The sequence below is a fragment of the Chelonoidis abingdonii genome, chromosome 4 (genome assembly GCF_003597395.2).
Source record: "Chelonoidis abingdonii isolate Lonesome George chromosome 4, CheloAbing_2.0, whole genome shotgun sequence".
Classification (NCBI taxonomy): domain Eukaryota; kingdom Metazoa; phylum Chordata; order Testudines; family Testudinidae; genus Chelonoidis; species Chelonoidis abingdonii.
Window position 1 is genome coordinate 68,829,385 of NC_133772.1, and position 16,287 is coordinate 68,845,671.

At 42.8% G+C, this 16,287-nt stretch overlaps 1 protein-coding gene across 4 annotated transcripts in view; it reads right to left on the reverse strand.

Moving 5' to 3' along the window:
* The window catches only part of SHANK2 (SH3 and multiple ankyrin repeat domains 2), a 673,265-nt gene that overhangs the window by 345,873 nt on the left and 311,105 nt on the right, over positions 1 to 16,287 (reverse strand). The gene's annotated exons all lie outside the window — the stretch shown is intronic.

Consider the following 16,287-nt stretch of genomic DNA (forward strand, 5'->3'; position numbering starts at 1 on the left):
GGATGATTCAAGTCCTTGTTTTTCAATGAGTCAATGCATTTTGAAGAATCCAATTCCAGTACTAACACTGGTGCCACCCAGGGTTGCTTGCTGGTAGACTTCTTTGAACTGGAAGCCTTTTTGGATGGTACCAAAATATCAATACCACAGGAGGTAGGACTCTCAGCAGTACCCACACTGAGATATGCGTCCTTTTTGTTCCCTGGCTTTAAGGGTGATCGTTCCCCTCTTCTGGGTTCCCTCTCTAAGAAATAGGGCCTCTTCGTATCAGAGGATTTCAAAAACTCCAAAGGCTCTCTATATGTTCCTTGCTTACCAGAGCCAAGGCTGGCACAGTCACCAGAGCATTCTGAGCTGTTGATGCCAATGTTTGGTGGGGATCTCAGACCCTGCCAGTCTCAATGAACACTCCATAAGTAGCAGTTTCAATTTGTTCTCCCTCAGGTCTCTGGATCTGCTTTTGAAGCAAATCAGACCTTGTACTTAGAGGGGATGTGAGACTCTCCAAAGCAGAGAAGACAGGTGAATGCCTGTCACTGAAGGGAAAGGAGATGTGGCAGGTCTGGCTGGGTGCAAAACCCAGGATCTTTGCATAACCCAGGAAAGTCCACAGACAGAGACCAAAGTAGGCCTGGACTGAAAATAAGGTGGGGGACACCCCCAAAAGGACAAACTGTATTTAAAACTAAACAAAGCATGCTACAATAACAAAGAAATATGAACAAGATAAGGTAAGAGATGAATGAGCTATGTCGCGGACACTGACACTCCAGCTCAAGCTGTAGGCAGCTGAAAAGGAACTGGAGTGACTGTAAGTCTGCCTCTCCCTATATACCCTGGTACTGGAGCACAAAGTGTAGGGCACAAGTGCAGACCCACAGACAGTAATGACAAAAATCTCCAATTAAAAGTGCATTGGTATATGCACATACCTTATATAGCGCACCTGTGGGGACAATAATTTGAAGAGCACAATACTTTATTTAATGGTCAACTCCAGAGACTTGGAATCTGGGTCAAGTAATATGAATTTCATGGTGTGAGGATATAATGAATACTCGCATATCCCAAAGCTAATATACACAATGGGGGTACCTTTTGAAACACTCTGCTGATTTTCATGCTGGAAGAAAATGACAATAGGGAATGAATGACCTTCTTCTAACAGGAGGAAAAGATTTACTTTGCACAGGTGATCATCTTGAAATTGCTCTTATCTCTTAGCAAGGATTGTGACAGATGACTGCAGAACAACAGTGTAAATACAGTACTATTATCAAACATTTCGAATAAATGAATTACCTCTCTATAATAAGAAGTCTCAGATATTCCAAAGAAAAAATTAATACAAGGTTGTGTAGACATTTTAAACAAAAATAGCAAAACTTAATGCCAAATACTTAAAACAGACAATTAATTTGCTCTCTCTCTCACTCACACACACACACAACTCCTTGTGAGAAACAATGAAGCTTTAAAATTACAGAACCTGATTCTGATTGCAACTGCATTTTGCACAAGTGCGGCTCTACTGAGTTCAAAGGACTTGAATTTTAACTTGATTTACACTGATGTAAATGACATAAACAATCAAGCCCATGCATGGCAGGAAATGTAGTACTTTCTTTAATAATAACAGGAAATCTAGTTGTCACATCTGATGTGGCCTGTATAAAATTATATACAGTATTAATGTTTACCTAGATTTAAGGCAGTAATGCAATAGTAGCTATTTCTGATACTACCTATTAATGTCTATTAAAATAAAAATACTTGACAGGAAAATGTTCCTCATCTGACAATTCTATTTCTTTTAAAGTTTAGATGTATAGACCTTATAGAATGCACATTTAAAATGTTCCACAATCCAGCAACTGGACCCCCAAGGACAGACCCCCTGAATCTATATATAGCCCTAAAGCAAATAATTAAGCATCTGTATGACTTTATATACGTGAGTAATCCTACATGTATTTAAGGGCTTGGCTACACTGGAGAGTTGCAGTGCTGGTAATGGCTTTACAGCACTGCAACTCACTCACCGTCCACACTTGTAAGGCACATACAGAGCTGTATCTCCCTGGTTACAGCGCTGGTTGTACTCCACCTTGGCCTGGGGGATAACGACTATAGCGCTGCTGATGCAGTGCTGCTCTGCCAGTGTGGCCACCAAAAGCGCTGTTATTGGCCTCCAGAGGTATCCCAGAATGCCTGTTCAGCTACTCTGCTCATCAGTTCGAACTCTTACAGCCCTGGCCTCAGGTGACCCACCCTTTAAATGCCCTGGAAATTTTAAAAATCCCCTTCCTGTTTGCTCAGCCAGCTGTGGAGTGCAATCAGTGAATCTTTCCAGGTGACCATGGCGCCACGTGGCAAATGAGCCCCAGCATGGAGCAATAGGGAGTTGCTGGACCTTATCAGTGTTTGGGAGGAGGAAGCTGTGCAGTCTCAGCTGCGCTCCAGACATAGGAATTACGATACCTATGGGCAGATATCAAGGGCCATGCTGGAAAGGGGCCAGGACTGGGACGCACTGCAGTGCAGGGTTAAAGTGAAGGAGCTGTGGAGTGCCTATTGCAAAGCCCGCGAGGGAAACCGCCGCTCCGGCACTGCCCCTGCGACCTGCCATTTTTACAAAGAGCTGGACGCGATACTTGGGGGTGACACCACCACCACTCCGAGGACCACGATGGACACTTCAGGGGGGGGAGGAGCAGGAGCAGTAAAGTGAGAGTGAGGGTACTGGCGTGGGGGGAGACACCCCTGAGTCCCTGGAGGCATGCAGTCAGGAGCTCTTCTTAAGCCAGAAGGAAGGTAGCCAGTCTCAGCAGCCGGTACTTGGTGGAGGACAAACAGAGGAGGAGGTTCCCGGTAAGCGGCTTTTATTTTCAGGATGGAAATTTTTCGGGAGAGGAGGGAGGGTTAGGGCTGCACGCATGCATGCCTAGATGCAGAATAGCGCATTGATGTGGTCTATCACGTCGCAGTAATCGGCCTCGGTAATCTCTTCAAAAGTTTCAGCCAGAGCATGGGCAATGCGTTTGCGCAAGTTTATTGGGAGAGCCACTGTGGTCCTTGTCCCAGTCAGGTTAACGAGTCTGCGCCACTGTGCCACGAGGGATGGGGGGACCATTGCTGCACATAGGAAAGCTGCATAGGGGCCGGGGGGAAATCCACATTGCTGTAGAAGACCCTCACGCGCTTCCCAGGTGACCCGCAGCAGCAAGATATCTTCCAGGATCAACTCCTGTGGAAAATGTTGGGATAGTGTTCAGTGTAGGTGCCCCCTGTAGCTGTTTGCTTTCCCCCATGCACAGAAACCCTGAGGACAGTAGAGCCCTGAAGCAATCAGTCCCCCTTACTCACCATTTCGGGGTTCCCGTGGGTTATGTGCACTCTTTGGGATGGGAAAATTATGCTATTGTGAAGACTGTTACACTCCTTAACTGTGTGGGAATAACTGTCTGGTATAAACAATGATGCCTCTGTTAAGTGTTGCATTTTTTGCCTTTACAGAAGCAAGCTTGACATCTCGGCTGCCCGTGTTATCAACGTCTCAAAGACTACAAAACCTCAGGAAGAATCCGCGAAAAAGCAAAGAAGACATGCTGCAAGCAGTTATGCAGCACTCTGTTACAGAGAATCAAAAAGTGCAGGACTGGAGGGAAAGGGAAAGCAAGATCCGCCAGAAAAACGCAGCGGCCAGGAAGAAAAGCACAAAGCAGCTGATAAGCATCCTGGCATGCCAAGCAGACTCTATTCAGGAGCTTGTAGCCATGCAGGCAGAGCACTACTGTGCCTGCCCCAAAGCTCTTTCCCTTCCCCAGCATCAAGGTTCTTACCACCACCAGCTGCCTGCAACACCTGTACGTTCACCAACCAGCCCTGAGAACTACGACCCTTATCCTCTGCACTCAACCCCCATCACCATGCAGTATAGCCATCCTGAAGTGCAGCTCTCATTGCACAGCACTCCAGACAGGACAAAGTCAAACCTGTGACTGTACAGTTTCCCCCTCCCCAGGCCCTTTTAGGTTTCCAAAAAGTTGTGTGTCTGTCAATAAAGTAATTTTCCTTTCAATAAATGAATTCTTGGCTTTGAAAACAATCTTTATTATTGCAGAAAATCAAAGATACCTTAGCCCAGGAAAGAAACAGGCACTGCAAATCAGCTTAGGAAACACAGATTCCTACTAACATTGTAACCACTGCACTTCACTCCCGTGCAAGGCACCACCATAGATTGCTTTCTATGATGAGCATGACCTGGACTTGTGGATGGGGGCTTAAAGCTGTTGATGTTGTATACCTTCGCACTGTAGTAAGCGCTTTTGATCACGGTTTCACCCACTAGCATTCGTCATAGCGACACTAAGAAGTATGGTTGGAGGAATGGACTGTAAGTGGAATACGCAAAACTGCTGAATCAACGGGCTCAGCAGGTAGGATATCATGGCAACACTCTCTAGTGGCAACCAGTAACAAGGCATGGTGTGCCCCCGGGGTCTTCCTTAGGGCCCATTCTATTCAATGTCTTCATAATGATTCTTGATGATGGGATAGATGCACAGTTAAGTAAATTTGCAGCATTGACACAAATTGGGGGAAGGTGGTGGACACGCTAGGAGGGGAGGTAGTTTTTTGGTGTTATTGCAGTTTGGTACATAGACGGACTTTGTGTTGGATTATGGTCATAAGAATACTCCATGAATGCTCAACAAGGACATAGTCACACCTGCACTTAGGACGAAAATCCCATCATCTGTCTATGCTATGTGTCGGGGACTGTGGCTAAGGTAGGGCAGTGCCTGAAGAAAAGACTGGGGTTACCAGCTAGAACTGGAAGTTGAACATGAGCCTACAGTGTGCTTTTGTAGCTCAAAACGGCTAATAGCATACTGGGCGTAATTATAGAGTGTTCCAGCAGATCGTGAGGGACTAGTGATTCAGTTCCCCTCTAATCGTCACTCACGGTGAATGCGCAATCTGGAATATTGTTGACCCAGTTTTGGGCGCCACAACTACAAAAAGGACGTGGAACAATGGAGAGAGCTCAGCGTTAGGCAACAAAAATGATTAAGAGGATCTAGAGCAACATGAAACTTATGAAGAGAGACTGAAGGCACTAGGCTTAAATTTAGCCTGCAGAAGAGAAGACTAAGGGGGGATTTGATAGCGAATCTTCAACTACTTTGAAAGATGCTCCAAGGAGGAGGGAGCTAGGCTGTTCTCCAAGTGGTGATGGAGGACAGAACAAGGAGCAATGGTTTGAAGTTGGCGGTGCAGAAGTCGACGCTGGATATTAGAAAAAACGTTTCTGACTAGGAGAGTGGTGAAAGTATTGGGAATGGGTTCCTTACGGGAGGTGTAGAATCTCATCTTTAGAATATTTAAAGGGCCGCCGGCTAGACCGCACCCTGGCTGGGATTATTTAGGGAAAGTGGTCCTGCCTTTAGCAGGGGGTTGGACTAGATGACCTCATGAGGTCCCTTCCAATCTTTTGATTCTATGATTCTATGATTCTATGATTCTGGATCTTGAGAAATAGCTCAACTACCAAAAGTGATGTGCTGGCGAGACTCGTCAGCATATTCCACAGCAGTTCAGGCTCCATTTCCTACAGAAATCGTGCAGCACAGAAACCGTTGAGAGAGTCAAGATGGTGCCAAATGTGGATGGAAAAACAGGGATTGCTGGGATGTGAAACGATGCATCACGGGGCGTTGGGATAGGAAGCAGAATGACCCATACCCTATGCACCCTTCCCACAACCCACAGCGCCAGAATGGAAAGAGGTGCTCTGTGGGATAGCTGCCCATAATGCACAACTCCCAACACCACTGCAAATGTGGCCACCCTGCAGCGCTGGTAGCTGTCAGTGTGGCCACACTGCAGCGCTTTCCCTACACAGCTGTACGAAGACAGCTTTAACTCCCAGTGCTGCACACCAGCAAGTGTAGCCAAACCCTGAGTTATGGCTGCAAGGACATGTGACCAAGTCACCTGGTACTAGACTCCATGATGATATGAGTGTTTTTCCACTGACCGGGGGTGGGAGACAAAGGATTTGCGCCATATGCAAAAACTATTTAACACAGGGGAGTGATATCATGGCTCATTCGTCATTGGCTCACCACCCAAGAAAGAAGACTGCTGGAAACACCTGAAAACAAAAAGACTGGACTAGGGGAGAATGGCTGAGCCCAGGGGAGAGAGTTGTCTGGCCTGTGAAAGAAATATCTGGAGTTTTAAGTTCAAAGCAAATGCAGAGTGCCTTCAAGAATCTCTGCAATCTGCCTAAAACAACATTTAGGATGAAGAATTTGCTACTTATAACCAGTTTCTTTAATATATTAAGCTTAGATTGCATTTTTGTTTTATTTGTTGGGTAATCTCCTTTGATCTATTTGCCAGCCCTTATAATCACTTAATATCTAGTGTTTGTAGTTAATAAACTTGTTTTGTTTGGTCTAAAATCAGTGTGTGTGGAAATCATAACTTGGAGCAGAAAGGTGTGTATATCCCTCTCCACATTGAAGGAGGGGGCAAATTTCATGAGCTTCCGCTGTACAGTTCTCTGGGCAGTGCAAGATGTTACAATTTTGGGTTTACCTTTAGAGGGGAGGGATGTACTTGAGTAGCGGGCAATTCCTTAGCTGAGCCTTCCCATGCAGAGCTGATCTCAGCATCTGTATGTATAGCTGCACCTGTGTGTGTCCCTACCTGTATGTGTGCTGGTAAAGTGCAGTCTGAAGCCTGAAGGAGGCTTGGCTGGCTTGCCTCAATAATACAGTGCAGAGGGAACCCCAGGCTGGTGGACCAGGTGGGCTCAGTGGTACCCCAGTCCCAGGTGGCACCCTGAAAGGCAGGGGAACCCATCACAAGGACTATTACTTTGCTGCTTCTGCTTCTACATAGAATTTATATTTTGGTTTGTTATAAGGCAGCTGGGCATTTCACACCCAGAGGGAAAGTTTGACATGTTCATGCTAGTAGCAGCTGAAAATGGCTAGTCCATCCTCATTAAGGTGGAAAAAGGCATGTTTCTTCGAGTCCACAGGAGAATTCACGGTAAAGAGTGATTATTAAATATCACAAGTAGATTTCTAAGAATCCCACTTTGGATCATCATTAAATGAATGTTTGAAGTGTTATCAATTACTAAATGAGGGGAGTTTGGCAGGACTATATGTAGGATGCTTGTTTGAAAATATGGTGTCTGTGAGAAGCTGCTAGGGTGGTAGGTAGCATATTGGGTAGAATGTATCAGTGTTTACAATTCTGGGTATTTGGGTTTAAATCTGGTTAAGTATCACAAATAAAAATCGGTTGATTGGCTTCTTGGCCCTTCTACTACAGAAGCCTCACACCACATGGTATGATTGATCCCTAATCAGGAGATAGCTGAGGACTGAATAGTTGGGGGTGGTGGGATAGCAAACCCAAGAGTGATTTTCATTAAACTAGAAGAAGATTAAGTCTTCATTCTTCAGTATGTTGAACCTTTCCAAACTAGGCAGAAAACAATATAAGGCCTTATAGACCTAGTCTCCCCAAAAGTACAAAACTCAAACTCTGCTCATCCAGCGAACTTTGAACTAAAACTTTTTCTTGGATAATCTGCCTTCCTGATTTATTACTTGTAATGGGTAACAATAAACACAGGAGATAATTGGTTACATGGATGGAGTTCTGGTTTTTCTGTCTTGGAGCTAGAGGGAATTCTAATTCATTAGGGGACGTGTGTGTTTGTGAGTATAGAAATACACTCTTTTGCCAGAACTTTTCAGAGTTAAGTTTTCATTTAACATGAGTTCCAGGCGACTAATAAGTCCCACAAGAATACACACCTGGACATAGGCATTAGGTATAATAGGCCATGGCAGGCTTAGTTTGCCCTGGCAGAGCTGCAGCCACCAGATGCCAGCTGCAGGGTTTGCATGGGAAGTTTTCTGCTTATTATTATGCCCCATGCAGGTTCTGGGGCAGCTGAGGAGGCAGTATGTGCTACTCAGCTTCCTGGCTTCATCAGTAATCTCCCTCCAGGGAGAACCCAGGAAGCTGAGTAGGACATACTGCCTCCTCAGCCAACTTGGAACCAGCTTCGAGCATATGAAAAGCTCAGTTTCTTCCTAAAGAGATGAGCTTTTACCTCACAGTGACTTGAGGTTTCAGGAAGGAAAGTTCAGCTGGCTCGTGGCTCCTCCAGCTGCGGCTGTGGGATGTGGTGAGGGGTGAGAGAGTGGTCTTGGGGCTCCTGCTGTGGGGGGTTTGGGAAGAAGAGATGGGGGGTTAGCCTCCCCAAAGGGGGGCTCCACCTGCCACCCATGCACCTAGATGAGGAAATAGCCTTGCCATCTAAGTCCCCAGAGCAGGACAAACTCCTTTCTGCCAGTCTCTAACTCACACAACCAACTCCTTAAGTTATAATGGCAACTTCCGACTCTCCTAAGCAGACCCAAAATTCAAAGCTTGAAGGAACAATGAGAATGTTCAATCTGTTTTTGAATACAACTAAGTAAATAGAATGAGGCTGTTAACAAGTGTTTTGGAGCATAACATTTGTCTTCATCTGAAGTTGATCTTGAGTCATAGATCTTACCTAGTACATAATTAAGGTCAGCACAAATTAGTTTGACATTGTTCTAGTTTTTCAAGTACCTTTTTCTAATTTTAGATTGTATTTTGCTCCTGTCCAATCCTCTCCCTTTCCTACTTGTTACTGTCAGAAATCCTCCTTCCCTGCTACTGATGTTGAAGAGGATATGCCATGTAAGCAGATCCTTTTGACTGTATGAAGCAACATCAAAAAGATGTTATGGTGTCATTAGAGAGCAGTGGGACAAGAATGAAGTTCCAGCCAGCAGGCAGGCAGGGAACAAGTATCTTCAGCTCTGCAGACATTCAGGGGAGTTGGGAAGATGTGAACCCAGTCTCCTCAAAGATTGCTAGGTCCCGGAGTAAGAAAGCTCCTGGGTGGAGGTGAGTGAATAATTGATCATTCAGTGGCCAAATGTGGGGTGGGGGTTTCAATTAGAACATAAACTGATTCTTTTCTGGTTTGCACAGAAAAACAAGGTTTTTTTTCCACTGAAATTTTTTTGCCCAGCTCTAATTCTGAGGAAGTCTGCAAGTAGTTTCACTGTTAAATCACCCTGCCTGAGTTCTCCTGAGCTCTTATTACTGAATAGTAGTTTCTCCTTATCTGCCATCAGGAGAGGACCATTCTTATACTAGAGACTGAGGAGGGAGATCCACTTTCATGAATTATAGAAGAGTTGCATGGTGCCTGGCAAGACAGATTCCAACAACAGAACCAAGGGCCTGTGTAGAAAAGATGAGGCAGTTCAATGGAATTGGGGAGCTCAGGAATTCTAACTGATCAGCTTTTTGTAACCTCTCCCCAGGATCACTCTCTGGGTGCTACTGTTTGCTTTGAGCCTCCTCGAGAAAGTTACAGTTGCCTATGACTGTGTCTAGAATATACCTACAATACATTGTAGCACAGTGATTTACATCTTGTAACCAAGTAGTGGTAACTCATAATCATTCATAAGTGTCAAATTCACAGATAGTTTTGGATCAACCAAAACTACATTTTTCCTATGAATAAACTATTCCTCCAAAAATTTCACCCAGCTCTAGTTTCAATATTCTGAGATATTAGTTAGCAAGGGTACAATTTCTCTGCCATTTTCTAGTATAGATGACTTGTGAATGAGTAAATTAGCTTGTAACAAGTCACAATTATTCTTATCAGGGATTTCAGGAATAGAGGTTGTTCATAACTCTGAAATGTTAGTAACTCTGAACAAAACATTATGGTTGTTCTTTCAAAAGTTTACAACTGAACATTGAGTTAATGCAGCTTTGAAACTTTACTATTACTGTGTAGAAGAAAAATGCTGCTATCCTTTTAGTTTTTTAGTAGTTTACATTTAACACAGTACTGCACAGTATTTGCTTTTTATTTTTGGGGGGGTAGGGGTGGATGTCTCTGCTGCTGCCTGATTGCATACTTCTGGTTCCAGATGAGGTGTGTGGTTGACTGGTCAGTTCATAACGTTGGCATTTGTAACTGAGGTTCTGCTGTATTCTACTCTTAAGGTTTGCTTATCCAATAGTTTAACACTCTGATTACTGAATTTACTCAAGCAGAGTAGGAAAATTACTGCTGAAAAACAACACAGCTTTTCTGTAGTTCTTCTTGTTAATATTTTATTTACTATTCTAATTTGTGCAAAAGCCTAGGACCCCAACTTTCTTTTTGTCTACAGATATTGTCTGTTAGTAATTTCTTCAAACCCAGTAGGAGTTTAATAATCTTTTCCTTCTCAAGCTGAGTTATAAGATGGATTTCACTATAGATGAATATGTTCTTACATGCTTGGGTTGCCCAGTCAGCTGAGGTCACACTGAACCAGAAGTAGTTAAGCACTGATCAGAATTTCTAGTGCTAAAAACTACTGATATTCTAGTTACCGTATGGACCTGAATCATCACCACCACAGTACCCAAAGACTCCAAGTGAGATCAAAGCCCTATTATGCTAGGTGCTGTACAAACACACCTGGAGACAGTCCCTGTCCAGAAGAACTTGTGATCTATATCAGAAGAGACAAACAAAAAAACAAAAGTGCTGGTGCATATTTGAGCTATTTAAGGGCATTTCATGCCTGGGGCCTGACTGCAAGGTGCTGAACACTGTTAACCTCAACTGAAGCGAATGGGAGCTCAGAGTGCTCAGCACCTTGCAGGATTAGAAAAGTATGTATGGCCCCTATACTTTTGCTGATTTTTTTAAAGTGTAGCTGCATAGTAGCTCTTCAATTTTGGTTAGTAGGGAAGGGCAGGTGAAATATTCTTTTCTTTTAAAATGACTGAAAAAGAAACCCCCACTGTTCGTAATTTATAAACTTCCTCTTTTTTTTTTAAATCTAGTCCTGACTCTTGTGAAGAAGTCATGGAGGGATCCTGCTGCAGCAGCAAAATAGGAAATGGCAACATTTTGCCTACTGTAGCTGCTGCTGCTTCCCTCTCCAAAGAGGTCTAAGATGATCCATCACCACCAATTTCAACAGCTGAGATGGAGCATGCCAGGACTCGGTCCAATCAGGGAGCCTCTGAAATGCTTACTGTAAAAAGAATTTACATGGCTGCTCCCATTAGTGATCTTCAATGAGCCACCACAGACTTTTTCCTCCAGGTGAAAAGGAAGAGATGCTGCTGCCTGAATTGCCACTGGGATTAAGAAAGGGAGGATAAAATATATAACTAGGCCAGGGGCCACACATCAGGCCAAAGTGGAACTGGTCTGGGAGCTGGGAATGGAAACCATGTGGCAGGTGGAGAAAGGGAAGAATCATAATAGCAGAAGTAATGACTGGGAACATATGAGAATACAAAGGCGTCCAGACTCTTGTAACAGCCATTTGAGAGACGGAGTGGTTAGATAAACCCTATGTGAAACAGATCCGTAAGTGAGCTACGCAAGGTCACTGGCAAAGGACAAATCACACTCCAAACAGTTTCATAGCCTATTTAAGATCATGTGCTTTCATAAAGAACTTTTGTTTACTGTATTTTTCAGTCACCAGAAATGGTCTGTCTCTCCCTCATGCTGAGCGCTACCCCTACATGCCACTAGTATCTGTCACAATTTAAAAACAAAATATAACAGAATAGACTTGAGTCCCTGGTAGACCTGTGCAGAATATCCAGATGTTACTGCATTGTCTTATTTTCGTGATACAGAAAACTACAAGTTCTTCACCAACAAAAGACAAGGAGTTTTGGGAGACCTCGATCTCTCACTGAGATTCATGGTACTGTAAAAAGGTGCTGCTGAAATTTGAAGTATTTTTAAATCAGTGGTGGTAATAGTAATTAATGTATTTTGCATCCACTATTTTATCTAGGTTAGAAATAAACATATGAGTGATTTAAAAATCTACCGTGATAGATTTTTAAACAAACTGAAGGAAACAATAGAAAATACTGAAGGAAATAATTCTCCATTGCAGAAGGCAATAGATATTTTCCATATGAAATCTCTATATTATTACCTGGCTGAATAGAAATATCAGGTTTATTTTTATAAGTTAGACATAGCCCTTTTTGTATCATGAGTGGCAGACACACAAATGATGTCAGTGTGTATGACTAATGGGTAAAAAATAAAACAGATATTTTTATCTAGGCTCTGCAACCTCCTATTAATACACCACACAGTATTTCATTTAAATTTTTACTTGAACCTGGCCCACACACAGCTTTCTCTGAACACTTCCAGTCCCAGATACTTTGATCTATTGTCATTCATGCATTTCTTAGCAAATGCTGACAATGACACACATTCATCTTCTAAAAGAAAATGATACCTCACTGCTAGATGCTTTATACTAAAGTAACTGGATATATAATATAAACAGACTTTGCAATTACATAGGATTCACAATCTGAAGATCACAAAGTGCTATGAAAGGTCAGTAAATAAGCAGTATAGTGCCATTTTATAGAAGAAAAAACTGAGGTACAGAGTGGTAGAGAATTCCTCAAGGCCACAAAGTGGCAAGGTCAGGAATAGAAACCAAGTCTTCTATTTTCCAGTCACATTCTCCAATAAAAATCCATGCTGCCACCCTATCAAATTATTCAAAAAGGACAAACCAACTTTGGGGGAAATGTATCCCCCTCCAGCTTTTCCAGCTGTTCTCATCTTATTCCTTTAATTTAATCTATACGAGTCACTCCCAGCCAATCTCACTCCTCAGCATGGTGTTCTCTCTCTGTCTCTGAGTTAATTATCCTTACTCTCAACTTTCATTGTAGTTCTTATCATGGGATGTTAGGGTTTCAAGCAGGTCTGAAAAATGTATCCTGCAGCACAGGTCCGAGGCACACAGTACATTCTGAAGACACTTTGATTATTGGAAGTCCCAAGGAATCCTAAAGTAAATACTCTAATTTCAATATTTTACATAGAACACACCACAAAATCATGAAGTTATAGATTATGTTTCTCTCTGTGTTTATATTTTGTTATTTATCTTGATTTCAGATATATAAAAAGCATATACACTAAGTTTTATTTGCCTCTTGCAAAAATAAAATGTCACACAAACAGATAAATTTAGGATGTATTATTTGCAAAGAAGTGTGAATGAACTGTTTCTGTGTTGAGTGACAGCTTTGTACAGCAGAAACTGCATTTAATTTTAGTTTTTTTTAAATTTTAATTAAGTTTTATGGGTAAACTGTTATGCCATTGGCGGAAGATATGGCCTAATATTTTGTACACTGTCTGAAGCAGCTGGTCACTTTTTCAATTCAACAACAATAGTGTGGTGGGCATTCAGTTATAGGGAAAAACTATGTGTTTTCTTTTGTTGGCTAAGCTTGTGAAGGCCTTACAGCCAGCTTGATATTTGTTTTTATGTATGCATGCATGCAGGTCACATGATAACTTCTGAACACCACATTGGATCAATTCCAAAATGTCAGGGAATGTTCTAGGCATCAAAGGACAGAATCATTTTGATTTTGTGGGAATTTGAAAAACTGAGAAGGGAAAAACAAGGGACAAATGGAGCCCCTTCTATCTGACTGGCACACAGCTACAGCTTCAAGTAATTCCTCCAAGCACCTCTGCAATAGATCAAACAAGTGGTTGATGGCACCCATTAACATCTTCCAGCATAGGGGCACCCCTCAGCTCATCTCTGCTCATCCTCCACTTCACCTTGAATGGTCTCTTAGAAAAGGCATTAACTACGTATGCTAAAGCATCTGTTCCACCCTGTGGCTTGTAGCTGTGACACTCTGAGTACCTCTCCCAGACTCTGAAGAAGAGCTGTGTAGCTTAAAAGCTTGTCTCTTTCACCAACGGAAGCTGGTCCAGTAAAAAATATTACAGAGACAAGGTGGGTGAGGTAATCAATTTCCCAATAGTTTATCAGGCATAGGCCTGGCTGGATAGGAGTAATTAAACATGATGGACGCATCATTTCTTCAAAACAGAATTAGGGAGGTAATTAGGCTGAAAATGAAATGTTGGTGCTAAGATAAATAAATGGTTCGATAAGCCAAAAGAAGATATCTGAGCTAAGAAAGATAAGAGAAGGATCATCCAGGGAACCATTTACTTAAGAACAAGAGAAGCTAAGTTGGGAATGTAAAAATGAGGTAAAGAGCAAATCGTACATGGTCAGAGCATGCTGTATAGGGACTGGTTCCTACAAAATAACCAAGCCAATAAAAAAAACAAAAAAAACCCATGATGCAGTGTATAGTAAAGGCAATGTAATGTGTAAATCTGTATGTGGAAAAAGATTTTCTGAGTAGCTTTGTACGTGTAGCATACCCTACAGCTACCTCATATGCTTGAATATGATCAACTCAGCATAGCTTTACTGTATGCCAGATAAGGGAACTGAGTGATGAGATTGGAATCTGAGTTCTTGGGGAGCCAAGTGGAAGAAGTTTCAGGGAAACCCAAACAACATGATGACACTCTGAATGACTTATTACCCAGACAGAAAGAATTATAATGGGGGAGACTGAGAAGTAGTAATGGGAGGCATGAACAGAGCACATAGCACGGGGGTGGGAGAATGGCGGACCCTTAATGGGTGAGGGAAAAGGGAGACACACAGAACCCCCAGTCGGAGGGAACGCTGGGGAAAAATCTGGTATGGGGGCATACTGAGCCCCTGTCACAAAAGGGAATGGAGGGAAGTGGGAATGCGAGTGCACACAGAGCTACTGGAATGGGGGACAAACAGAACCTCTAAGAGGGTAGAGGTTGTAGGGAGCCCCTGAAAAAAGAGGGGGTGGGATGGGAGAGTAGTACAAAGGTGGCTTTTGAGGGGGAGGAAATGGAGGGCTGCAAGGAGCCTCTGGTGTGTGAAATAATCTTGGCCTACACAAGTGTGCAAACTCCTAATGTTGTTCTGTCATTTTTCTTGCAACTTCATCACCTTACAGTGAGAGGCTGAGAGAGAGTGTCTGGAGTCTGTCGATGTACATTTCATACCAAGGGAAAATAGATAACAAGAATTTATATTGAGGAAAATCCATTATACCTGAAAGGCAGAGGCCCTGATACAAACTACACAGGTATCCTGAAAGCAGAATCTAACATCCATTGCCAAAACAATGGACATACTATTCAAAGTTCACTCATCTTGGCTGGTCAGTATGGTTAAGGCATATTGCATACTGATCTTTGTAAATGCTTAACTTAGAGCCATAAGCATGTGGCGAGAAACGGGTATTATTAGACTGAGTGGGAAAAAAATCACTGCATGGTGATCCAAGTCTTTCGTTTTTTCCAGACAATACAGCTGATCAATCACTTAACACTGTGGACAGGAACACTAACACCTCAGAGCTGCCCTGGATCATGGGACTTGATAAGCACATGCAGAGGAGACAGGAGGAGGATTTCAGGTGATCAGCACATATCCAGAGAGAGAGAAAAAATACCTAAGGCTTTGTCTACACTGGCAAGTGAAAGACAAAAGTTTTGTCATTCAGAGGTGTTAAAAAAACATCCCCCAGAAAGACAAAAGTTTTCTCAATGACAAGTGATGGTGTGAACAGCGTTTCGACAATGCTAACGCTGCTCGTTGGGGTTAGAAATTTTTTGTCTGCAGGAGAGCTCTCTCCTGCCGACAAACAGTGGCTACACTGTGCACCTTTTAGTGGCACAGCTGTAGTGGCACAGCCCTGTCGCTAAAGGCTGCGTAGTGTAGCCATAGCCTAAGAGATATAAGATTTCCTCTATTTTACTGTAACTAAAGAAAGCCTGATCCGGTACACTTCTTACAAGCTAAACAGCTAGATGGTCAGTCAAATTGTTTGTGCTCCACATTTATTTTATCTCAGTTTTTAACAAGGTCTTGCTTTGATGTGATTATTTGGATTGGCAGAATATAAATTGAGTAATTTTATGCAGACAGACCTGAGGAGACAAGAACCCCTTGACCTTTAAGCAGAGACAGTGATGTTAAGGAGTTTCTTGGAGCCCAAATCAAAGAGACAAAAGGGCCCATACAGAAGGCATATCATTTAGAACTATGGTCAGGATCACATAAGGGAAGAAGGCTAAAGATTAAGGAGGAAATCCAAGTTGTCAGGCCACAAGTAGCAGAAAGGTCTGTCTAAACTCACAGGGTCATCTGTCCCTTAGCCAATAGGAAAGCTCCAACAGTATTACTGACAGCCACCTTGATGAAAATTTTCTAAAATGTTAAGTTCTAACCACTTCCACTTTAAATTTTTGCT